This window comes from Vulpes vulpes, chromosome 13 (genome assembly GCF_048418805.1).
Source record: "Vulpes vulpes isolate BD-2025 chromosome 13, VulVul3, whole genome shotgun sequence".
In the NCBI taxonomy this organism is placed as follows: domain Eukaryota; kingdom Metazoa; phylum Chordata; class Mammalia; order Carnivora; family Canidae; genus Vulpes; species Vulpes vulpes.
Genome location: NC_132792.1, coordinates 119152137 through 119164757, shown reverse-complemented (window position 1 = coordinate 119164757; position 12621 = coordinate 119152137).

Sequence of the window (12621 nt, the reverse complement as noted above, 5' to 3'; positions counted from 1 at the left end):
GTCCTTCACATGCTAATCCACCTCGGTGGGCGCCGCCTCCGTGCTCCTGGACAGCAGAAGATTCCACGGAGCTCAGCCCCTGAAGACTGTTGACGTTCTGTGAGGAGGCCAAAGAGGAATTCGGAAAGGACGGTGGGGGGGGTGGAGACGATGATGATGGCAATAAGCAAGAGGGACAGTGAAACTTCCGTTGGACAAGCTTGCATGGCCCCTCCTGCCACCCTGTCCATGTGTCTAAGGTCTTGTCCTGCCTTCATAGACAAACTGATACTCCACCTTCTCCATGAAGCCTCCCAAATCTGTTTGCTTTGTGCTCTGGATGCAGAGAGCAGTTTTCCAGCATTCCAATTCTTAAATTTTAATGTGCCTAAGATCACTGGGAAAGCTTAAAAATGCAGATTTCTGAATTCCAGCCTAAGAGATTCCTATTCTGTAGGTGTGGAGGTGGGGCCCAGAAGTCTGGATTTTGAAGAAACTCCTCACTTGATTGCAAAGCAGTTGTGGCAAGGACTACAGTGAGAAGCTACACCTCCCAGTCAGACCTCAGCTAGTATGCTTTGCACAATGCTGACTTGGACCTAGGACTAGCTGCTTTTTTTTTTTTTTTTTTAGATTTTATTTATTTATTCATTCATTCACGAGAGACACATAGAGAGAGAGGCAGAGACACAGGCAGAGGGAGAAGCAGACTCCATGCAGGGAGCCCAAGGTGGGACTGGACCCCAGGTCTCCAGGGCCCCACCCTGGGCTGAAGGCGGCACTAAACCGCTGAACCACCCGGGCTGCCTGGACTACCTGCTTTTCAAATCTAGGTTACTGAGCCTGCTTTCTGGTGACTTTGGCCAGTCACTTCTCTGAGTCTCAATTTTTTTCTTTGAAAAATGGGTAGAGTATTAAGGACTCCTGTCTTGGGATCCCTGGGTGGCCCAGCGGTTTGGCGCCTGCCTTCGGTCCAGGCATGATCCTGGAGTCCTGGGATTGAGTCCCACGTCAGGCTCCCTGCATGGAGCCTGCTTCTGTCTCTGCCTCTCTCACTGTGTCTATCATGAATAAATAAATAAAATCTTTAAAAAAAAAAAAAAAAGGACTCCTGTCTTAGTCCTGTAAGAAACACTTGATATTAACACACAGTGAAATGACTTAGAATGTAAGTCATTCAACAACACATTTTGCTGACCTGCAGAGAAGAGAAGCCCCAAATATGGTCTAAGCTGGGTTCTCTCACTGTAAAGATTAACGATTTGTCTCATGAGGTATATACCTGCCCTTAAAAGTTGTTTTCATGTAAGAAATTGATCATAAAACTCCACAACAGGAATGGGAAGAGGATATATTTCTCACTGTGTACTCTTTTATACCTTCAGAAATTTATAACCCGAACATATATTACCTATCCTAAAATAATAATTACAATAATAAAGTCTTCCAGGAAAAGATAGTGAATTGAACTGTCATCTAATCTGGTTCCCCCTGAAATACCACTAAAACTTCAATAAAGGCATGTTTAGGGAAGAGGCATTAAAGATCATTTTGAAAAGATTTCAACCCACAAAGATGGGAGATGGGCAGACCATGGTAGCAGCACTTGGGCAGGTGAAAACTGATTCAGCATGCCCTAGAGAGCTGAGAGCCACGCTGGCCTTGGGGAGTGGTGAGAATCAATCTCATCTATAGTGGAAGCCTCCAGAGGCTGAGGTGTGATGGCAGCAAGTACTTCTAGAAGTGAATGAGAAGAGAAGGGGACAACGTGAAGACTGGTTAAAAACTGTTTAAGAAACAGATGCAGGGGACAGCCAGGGTGGCTCAGCGGTTTAGTGCCACCTTCAGCCCAGGGCATGATCCTGGAGACCCGAGATCGAGTCCCACATTGGGCTCCCTGCATGGAGGCTGCTTCTCCCTCTGCCTGTGTCTCTGCCTCTCTCTTTCTCTATCTCTCATGAATAAATAAATAAAATCTTAAAAAAAAAAAGAAAAAAGAAAGAAAGAAACAGATCCAAGGGCTCCTGGCTGGCTCAGTCCATGGAGCATGAGACTCTAGACCTTGGGGTTGTGAGCTTGAGCCCCATACTCAGTGTAGAGATTCCTTAAAATGAGATCTTAGAAAAAGGAAACGGATCCCTATATCCCCTCCTTCACTTTATGCTGGTGGGAGACTGCCTCTCTGCAACCCCAGAAAAAAAATCAAAAGTTTTTTGTTTTTGTTTTCTTTCTCTCAGGAGGGACTAAAACAGGGTTTCTGCCACTGGGAAAACCAGCCACAGAGATAGAGGCACTGCTTTGAGAACAGGGGAAATAAAGCAATATGCACATTAAATACTAAGACCCCAGCCCTATTTCTTCCAGGACACTGGCCACTGGGCCTTTGTCCTCCTGGCTAGATATTGGGAAAATCTCCACTGAATATCTTCAGCCCGAGAGGAAAGACCTATGGAGTGTGATATCGGATTCCTGCCACCAACTCTCTGCACAGACAGGCCCGACTATGACATCCTCAGGTGTCAAGAGGCAAGCACCCGCTCAGAGGGAGAACAGGCCTTTGTCCCTCACTCTTAAACATGAGCAGCACCAAGGGTTATATGCTGAAAAAAGCCTCCAACAGGAGCATGGAAACCAAGCAAACAACCGGAAATAGAGAAAGTGCAGGGAGAAGAAGACTTAAAAAAAACTATCAATAATTTTCCCAGATAAACAAGAAAAATACTGTATCCACGAAACAAAACAGAATGCCATAAAAGGTAATATACTAGGGTGCCTGGGTGGTTCAGTCGGTGAAGTGTCCGACTTGATTTCAGCTCAGGTCATGATCTCAAGGTCATGAGACCTTGTTGGGCTCCATACTGGGGGTGGAACCTGCTTGAGATTCCCTCCCTGTGCCCCTTCCTCCCCCAAAAAAGTAATATGCAGAAAATAAAATAGAGCTCCTGAGAAATAAAAATGTAAAAGCATAAATAAAATTCCCACTAGCAGAGTTGGATGACACAAGAAAGTCCAACATTGAGTAATAAAGAGTTCCAGAAAAAGAGAACAGAAAACAGGAGAAAAAAAAAAAAAAACATAAGGGAGGAAATAATTAAAAGAATTTTCTTTTTAAGGACACTCTCTGCCCAATGTGGTGGGACTTGAACTCATGACTGCGAGTCACACTCTCCAGTGACTGAGCTGGGCAGGCTTCCCACACCTGAAGGACAGGGGGTTTCAGACTGAGAAGCCTACCAGCTGCTCGACCTAATGGATAAAAATAGATTCGCACCATCGGGAAATTTCAAAAGGCTGGAGACACAGAGATCCTACGAGCTTCTTCCTCCAAAGACAAAACACAGGGATCCCTGGGTGGCGCAGTGGTTTAGTGCCTGCCTTTGGCCCAGGGCGCGATCCTGGAGACCCGGGATCAAATCCCACGTCAGGCTCCCGGTGCATGGAGCCTGCTTCTCCCTCTGCCTATGTCTCTGCCTCTCTCTCTCTCTCTGTGTGTGTGACTATCATAAATAAATAAATAATTTAAAAAAAAACAAAAAAAAAAAACAAAGACAAAACACAGACAGTCAGGAAAGAATGGCTGCAAACTTCATAACGGACACACTGGAAGCTCAATTACGGTGCAGTGAGGCCTTCAAAACTCTGAAGGAAAAATACTTCCAACCTGGAATTTGACACCCCGTTTACCAAATGGACGAGGAGAATGAAGACATTTTCAGCCGTGGGGGTTCTCAAGACATTTCTGTTATGAGCACCTTTGCACAGGAAGCTACTAGAGACAGATGCCTGGGTGGCTCAGTGGTTGAGCGTCTGCCTTTGGCTCAGGGCATGATCCCGGAGTCCTGGGGTTGAGTCCCACATCGGACTCCCTGCATGGGAGCCTGCTTCTCCCACTGCCTGTGTCTCTGCCTCTCTGTGTGTCTCTCATGAATGAACAAATAAAATCCTAAAAAAAAAAAAAAAAAAAGGAAGCTACTAGAGAGGGGGTGTTCCATCAAAAAACAGATTAAATCGTGTAAGAGAAACACCTGCAGAACACACAGCCTACAGCAGGAGGGTGGGCCAGGCCCTGGGTGGGGAATTCCAGGTGGGCTGTGGGGCCCTCCCCTCAGCTGCTCCCCCCCAGTTCCCCCCAAGCCCCTCCCCCAGGGTCTGGTTCAGAACTGGAGGCCTTTAGGAGGTACATCAGCAAGAATTTGAAATCCATGGTGTATTTGATGTGTCCAGACTTTTTTTTTTAAGGATTTTATTTATTTATTCATTAGAGACACACAGAGAGAGGCAGAGACACAGGCAGAGGGAGAAGCAGGTTCCATGCAGGGAGCCTGATGTGGGACTTGATCCCAGGAATCCAGGATCACACCCTGAGCCAAAGGCAGATGCTCAACTGCTGAGCCACCCAGGCGTCCCTATGTGTCCAGACTTTTGAGAAGAGATGGAAATAGTAGGAAATTGCGGCTGATTTAGTGAGAACGTAGAAAACCAATCAAACAAACAAACAAACAAAACCTCAAAAATAGTTAACAACTCAGGGAAAACAGAATGTTATGTGTAAGAGAAAAAAATACTCGTGGCTCAGATGTAAGCGATATGTGAACACCAAATATGAATACAACAGAAATGATCATGCAACACTACTGGGGTGATGGGAATTTGGGGGACAGTGCAGCTGAGATGGACAGAGGAAGAGCAAAATGTATACTCCAGAAGGTTCTGTCAATGGATAATGTCCACAATGAAGAAATCAAGATGCAGCCGTAAAAGTATGTTGCTTAGAAATATGGAATTAAATCACTAAAATTTACTTAAAATACTCTGCATGTTGAATGTTGTCTCTGGAGAGGCAATAGAACAGGACCATTGTCTTGGATGAAAACTCATAGAACTCCGTTTCTCTGAACCATGTGCTTTGGTGACTTGACAGCAGCGACAAAACTTGGTGCACAAAGTGGAGTGTCTGCAACTCCTGGTCGATTCTTCATTGGCTTTGAATGTGGGTCTGTTAAGGACCCTCTTTGATTTACCTGTTGAAAAATGTGTATGTATGTAATCAACACCCAGAAACTGGCCACCAACCTTTCCCACTGACCCCTGCCTTGCCCAACACTAACTAGGTATCCCTGCAGGGAGCCCAATGTGGGACTCAATCCTGGGACTGAAGGATCACGCCCTGAGTCGAAGGCAGGCGCTAAACCGCTGAGCCACCCAGGGATCCCCCCTGTATGTACTCCTGAAAATATACTAGTCATTCTTAGCTGTTCCTTTCTTTAAAGATATTTATTTATTTGTTTATTTATTTATTCATGAGAGACACAGAGCACAAGAGAGAGGCAGAGACACAGGCAGAGGGAGAAGCAGGCTCCATGCAGGGAGCCTGACGTGGGACTTGATCCTGGGTTTCCAGGATCACACCCTGGGCTGCTGGTGGCACTAAACCGCTGAGCCACCTGGGCTGCCCTCAATGCCATTTTTTTTTCCCACTCAGTGGTATATTCCTTAGATTTATCCACACTGAACGTTGTTTGTTATTTTTTTCTATTTTGAAATTCCTTTGGACGAATCTACTACAGTTTATCTGTCCATTCTCCTGCAGATGAGCATCTGAACTGCTCCTCGATTTTTGCAGCTATGCACAAGGCTGAGGTGTTCTTTCTCCATGTCTTTAAGCGCGCACACACAATGGCTTCTCTTGTGTGCGCATTCGGGAGTGGAGATAATGGGTCACAGAATGTGGGGAAGACAGGCCTGACAACATGCTGCCAAACAGATTTCCAAAGCAGCAGAAGTGACCACAACCTTCCAGCATCTGGTGCTGCTGTTGGGCTTCTTAATTTTGCCTGTTGGACGAGTACGTGTAGTCTCTCGCTGTGGTCTCAATTTGAGTTTTGCTGATCACTAATGAGATTGAGTATCTTCTCACGTGTGTTGGCCGTGTTTTCTTTTTCTTATGTGAAACTCTTGTTCATGGATTTTGCCCATTTTTCAATTGGGTTGTTTGTCCTTTACTGATTTGTAAGTGTTCTTTGTATATATAGTCTTGATGTATTAGGTTGGTTTTCATGAATAATTTGAAAAAACAAATAAACATACCAAAAAATAAAGGTTAAGTGAATTTGGAGTGAGAAAACTGGAAGCTTCCAAATTGGAACATGAAGTCAGGGTAGGACCGGGGTGTGTTGGGATGACAAAAGCATGCCAGGCTGGAGCCTAGACTATTCACAGCTGGCTACCTATCTTATATCTCCAGACTGACCCTTTTCCCTACAAATTCACGGGGGGCCTGGCTCAGCTCCCCACAATGCCCAAGGAAATGTGTGGGGGTGAAGGAATGAATGACTAGGTGAATGAATGAAGCCCCAAGCCATAGGTAATGTGGTGACAGCAATGCCTTTGCATCCCCACAGAAGCCACCATCAGCCTTCTCCTGTAGGGCCATCCTGCTGCCCCACTTGGGGGGATGCTATCTCTCCTGGGAGGGAGTAAACCCACTAGGGCTCTATCTTATCAGACCAGGAAAGAGCCCTGACCCCAGAACAAGATGAAATGTGGACAGTCGCATTCACTATAGCACTGCTGGTGTCATCGAGAATGAGGAGACCTAAGGACCCACCAGGAGTGGACTGGTCCAGGAACTTATGGCCCAGAAGTACAGCGAGCTGGTGTGCTGGCATCACAGAGTGCAACAGATCTTTGTGCCCAATGTAAAAGGGATCCCCAGGTGCTCCCCAAAGTAAATAAGGTACAAAATGGCACACAGGGGATGGTGTGATTTGTGTGCCGGGAACAGCTCTGCATGTGCTTGAAAGTTATACAGAGAGAATACCACTGGAAGAATACGTGCACAATTGGTCATATTTTTTGTCTCTAAGAAGAAAATTGGGAGGGACGCCTGGGTAGCTCAGTGGTTGAGCGCCTGCCTTTGACTCAGGGCGTGATCCTTCAGTCCCAGGATGGAGTCCCACATTGGGCTCCCTGCAGGGAGCCTGCTTCTCCTTCTTCTTTTTTTTTTTTTTTAATTTTTTAAATTTATTTATGATAGTCACAGAGAGAGAGAGAGAGGCAGAGACACAGACAGAGGGAGAAGCAGGCTCCATGCACTGGGAGACCGATGTGGGATTCGATCCTGGGTCTCCAGGATCGCGCCCTGGGCCAAAGGCAGGCGCCAAACCACTGCGCCACCCAGGGATCCCCTGCTTCTCCTTCTGCCCATGTCTCTGTCTCTTTCTGTGTCTCTCATGAATAAATAAAATCTTTAAAAGAAAGAAAGAAAGAAAGAAAGAAAGAAAGAAAGAAAGAAAGAAAGAAAGAAAAGACGAAGAAGAAGAAGAAGAAGAAGAAGAAGAAGAAGAAGAAGAAGAAGAAGGAGGGATCCCTGGGTGGCATAGGGGTTTAGCGCCTGCCTTTGGCCCAGGGCGCGATTCTGGAGACCCAGGATCGAATCCCACATCGGGCTCCCGGTGCATGGAGCCTGCTTCTCCCTCTGCCTATGTCTCTGCCTCTCTCTCTCTCTGTGTGTGTGTGACTATCATAAATAAATAAAAATTAAAAAAAAAAAAAAGAAGAAGAAAGAAAGGAGAAAGAAGAAGAAAATTGGGGCAGCTAGGAGAGAGAGGTGCCATGGAGACCGCTTTTCTCAAAATCACCTTTATCTCTTAAATCTTGTATCATATGCATATACTAATTACTTATCTGAAAAGTTGAACTGAGTTGTTAAATTGGCGATGTGGGCCTACAGGGATCTTGAGGGGCTCTGGCCCTTCCTGCTCTGAAAGGGACAGGGTCTCTCCCCTGAGAGCTGAGGAGCTATGGCCACACAGAACTTGCAGAGAGCAGAGAGAAGAATCCCAGGGCCTCCGGGGCTCTCCCACATGGGGCACACCCACAGCAGGGGCCACACTGTGCCATCTCCCCTGACCTGGCAATCCCAGGCCTCTCCATTTCCATGTAGCCGCCTGGTGAAGCTTCCAGAAGTTCACCTCTGCTCACGTTTCCTTCCTGTCCAAACCCTTTAATGGCTCCCACAGTCAACCAACTAAATATAAACTCTGGGGACTTGGGCTCATGCATTAGCTTTTTTTTTTTTTTTTTCGTTAAGTAAGTTCTCCACCCAACATGGGGCTTGAACTCACGACCGTAGGATCCAGAGTCACATGCTCTATGGACTGAGCCAGCCATACTAAATACTTCTTATTTTTAAAATTTTTCACTTCTTATTTTTTCAAATTTTTCAACTGATTCTAATATAGAGTTCACGTGGAAAGTTATTGCCTTGGAGCCATGCTATCCAAGAAACCCTCTGTGATAACAGAAATGTTCCACATCTGTGATGTCTGATACAGGGGCCACTAGCCACGTGAGGCAACCAGGCTCTTGAAGTGTGGCCTGAATGAACGAGGAACTGATTATTTAATTGTGCTTAATATTTAAGTTTCAATACTCAATTTAAGTATTAAGTATTCAATAATCAATTTAAGTTTCAATACTCACACATATTGGACAGTATAATCTTAGAATATGAATCCACTGATTGTCACTTTTATAAAACAGAGGCCTCTTTTAATTTTTTAATTTTTTTCAGAGCCCCCTTTAAAAATTTTTTTTATTTTTTTAAAGATTTATTTATTTATGATAGACATAGAGAGAGAGAGAGAGAGAGAGAGAGAGAGGCAGAGACACAGGAGGAGGGAGAAGCAGGCTCCATGCCGGGAGCCCGACGTGGGACTTGATCCCGGGACTCTAGGATCGCGCCCTGGGCCAAAGGCAGGCGCTAAACTGCTGAGCCACCCAGGGATCCCCCAGAGCCCTCTTTTTAAAAACTATTTCTGTAGGGGTACCTGGGTTGTTGGCTCAATGATTGAACATCTGCCTTTGGTTCAGGTTGTGATCCCTCGGTCCTGGGATCAAGTCCGCACATCTGTCTCCCCGCAGGGAGCCTGCTTCTCCCTCTGCCTATGTCTCTGCCTTTCTCTGTCTCTCATGAATGAATAAATCAAGTATTTTTTTAAAAAAAGAAAAATTCGGGATCCCTGGGTGGCGCAGCGGTTTGGCGCCTGCCTTTGGCCCGGGGCGTGATCCTGGAGACCCGGGATTGAATCCCACATCGGGCTCCCGGCGCATGGAGCCTGCTTCTCCCTCTGCCTGTGTCTCTGCCTCTCTCTCTCTCTGTGTGACTATCATAAATAAATAAAAATTTAAAAAAAATAAAAAGAAAAATTCTATCTACATCATTTGCCAAAAGCAAGATTCAAACCAGCTTCCTTGACATGCAAAACCAGGTGGTTTCCACTAGACCACACTGCCCCTTCCCCAGCATCCTGAGCACCAGCCCTCCTGCTGTGCTATTACTCCTCCTTCCCCATCCCCTTGACCTTGCTCCTCCGGGAGACAAGCTTCAGGACCCTAGAGCCAGGTCTGCCCCCCAAACTCCCTGACTTCTGTCCTGATCTCCCTTCCACACAGAAGTTGAACCAAACACCAGGATCAATGGAATTCTTTCACGGAGACATTTGTGAATTGGAATCTGGGGGCCTGTGACCTGACCTGTGTGCTTTATTTATTTATTTATTTATTTATTTATTTATTTATTTAGAATATTTTATTTATTTATTTATGAGAGACACACACACACACACAGAGGCAGAGACACAGGCAGAGGGAGAAGCAGACTCCCTGGGATCTCCAGGATCACGCCCTGGGTTAAAGGCAGACACTAAACCTCTGAGCCACCCGGGCTGCCCTGACCTGTGTGTTTTAGATCCTACTACTCAAATGGTGGTCCAAGGTAGAAGCAGCACCTTGGGGGTTGTTAGAAATGCATCCATCCCATGTCTATTGAGTTTTGTTTATTTTTTTTTAAGATTTTATTTATTTATTCATGAGAGACAGAGAGGCAGAGACATAGGCAGAGGGAGAAGCAAGCTCCATGCAGGGAGCCTGATGTGGGACTTGATCCTGGGACCCCAGGATCACACCCTGGGCCAAAGGCAGGTGCTCAACCGCTGCGCCACCCAGGAGTCCCCTACTGAGTTTTTTTTTTTTAAGATTTTATTTATTGGGATCCCTGGGTGGCGCAGCGGTTTGGCGCCTGCCTTTGGCCCGGGGCGCGATCCTGGAGACCCGGGATCGAATCCCACGTCAGGCTCCCTGCATGGAGCCTGCTTCTCCCTCTGCCTGTGTCTCTGCCTCTCACTCTCTCTCTCTCTCTCTATGACTATCATAAATAAATAAAATCTTTTTTTTTTTATAAATTTTTTTTTAAAATTTTTATTTATGGGGGATTCGATCCCGGGTCTCCAGGATCGCGCCCCGGGCCAAAGGCAGGCGCCAAACCGCTGCGCCACCCAGGGATCCCCCGAGTTTTTTTTAAGAGGATTCCCAGATGATTTGTTTGCACACTCAAATCTGCAGAGCATATAAATTAGGTCTGACTCCCAGGGGAAGTAGGCTTATGCCTGGCCACCCGTGTAACTGACCCTCTGCACTTGGCTTGGATGTTAGGGCCAGCTGTGAGGTGGCTGAAGATGTTATTGTAAGGAGAACTTGGATATTAAATTGCAACCAAGGCCCAGGAGATTATTGCAACAAAGGGAACCCTGCTCCTTTTATTGCAACCAGCATCTGCATGATGGACTAAGTGACGGGCCCAAGAGATTTGTTGAAGAATTGTGAAGCCTTTCTGTGGCCTCCCAACAGGCTGTTATGATGCAACAGAGTGGAGAAATGGATAGGGCTCTGGGTTTTAACTGGACCAGGGTGCACTAAATTGGGAAAACACTTTAAAACATGTTTGTCGCATGGGACACCTGGGTGGCTCAGTGGATGAGCATCTGCCTTCTACTTAGGGAGTGGGATAGAGTCCCAACAGGGCTTCCTGCATGGAGCCTGCTTCTCCCTCTGCCTAGGTCTCTGCCTCTCTGTCTTTCATGAATAAATAAAATATTAAAAAAAAATAAAAAAAAGAAAAACGTTTGTTGGATATTTATAACACCAGCCTGGACACTTGAAGGAAACTTATCGTGGCACCATATTTACTGAAACACATTTAAGAATTTGTGACAAGATCCTTTGCTAACAATAATCATAACTCAGGAAAGTACTAGCCTGAGAGAAACCAGAGGATCACACCGACAACATTTCAAACTGGAATGCCTCGCAGAGTAAACACCAACTGGAATCTAGCAGCTCTGTTGCAACAAGTTTAGATTCCTATTGAAACCAATTGACAAGTCTGTGGCTGAGGCCATGCACGGTTCTTTTATTGCAACAGGAGTGCCCCTCTGTGCCAGCAGCGCCTGTGCACAGGCCAGAGAGACTCCTATCATAGGGGGAATTATGTGGAGAGGCCACACTGTTATAAAGGCAAAAGTTGTGAAATGCATTGCCATAACGACATAATGTATAAGGACAGCCAACTGCTATGGAGGGAGGAGTGCCTAGAACAGCTGCAGGCTCAGCTAACAAATAACCATCTCTCCTCTCAGACCTGGCAGGGCGGGAAGGTTATCCCCTGACCACTTAGGAAACTGACTCAGGAAAGCTCAAGGGGTCCGAATTGTCAGGAGAAGGTGGGGCTGGGCCTTTGGGCTGCATCCCATCTCTGCTTCCTTGCAGGGGGACTTTGCATATGCTTTGAAATCAGGAAACCAGTGGGAAGAAAAGCATGTGTATTTTACCTATTCAAATCCGGAACACCCAGTGCAAAATATTAAGGATCTGGAAGTGCTGCAAGAGATCCAAGTATCTTATTTCTAAGAGACCGTTGGTCTCTGGATTTGAGCAAATCCAAGATGAGCAGTGACGGCAAAGCAAAGAAATAATTACGGTAAATGTTTGGCTTCGTGGGAAGAGACCCGAGGTCCAGCTCTGACTCCAAACACTTGCCAACACAGAACAGCAGCTAAAACGTGGTCCGTGGAACCCAGCGCGAGCGCTCGGTTCTCTCGGGCCCAGCTCTAGGCACCACCTCTGTGAAGCCCTCCCGGATTCCGCCCCAGTTCCATCCAACCCCCGCTCCCCGGAACGGTAGTGCGGGTTCCCAGGCTTCGCGGCTCTGTGCGCGGGCGGCTTGGGGTTTACTGGCTTTGTGCGGTGCACCGCTCATCCTTGAGGGCTTAGCGCGTGGCGAGCCCGGGAGCAGCCCCAGGACGCGACCGCTTCGTGCCTCGAGCCCTCGGACACCCGGCGGCTCCCCGACTCGAGCGTCTCCCTCCCGGCCGAGGCCGTCCGCACGTCGGGCCCCGCAGGGCGCGGAGCGCCCGCGTCCACACGAACCCCGTGGCCGCGGCCACCCCGCGTGCGAGCGCCCCCCCGGGCCAGGGGAGGGGCGCCAGGCCGCTCCGTCCAGCCCGGCGCCGGCTCCTCCCGCCGGGCGTGCGGGCGGGCGCCCCCCGACAGCAGCACACAAAGCCCGCTCGGCGCGCTCGGCGCTCGACTCCTCGCGCCTGTGCCGCCGCGCGCCGCCGGGAGGCCCCGGGTTGGGCGTCGGGCCGCGGCAGGCCCGGGGCGTCGAGCGCCGCGCGCATCGAACCGGCGCGGGAGGGGGAGGGGAGCGGGGGAGGAGGGGGAGGGGGCCGGCGGGGGAGGAGGAAGAGGCCTCGCGCCGAGGAGGGAGCAATTGAATTTCAAACACAAACAACCGCACGAGCT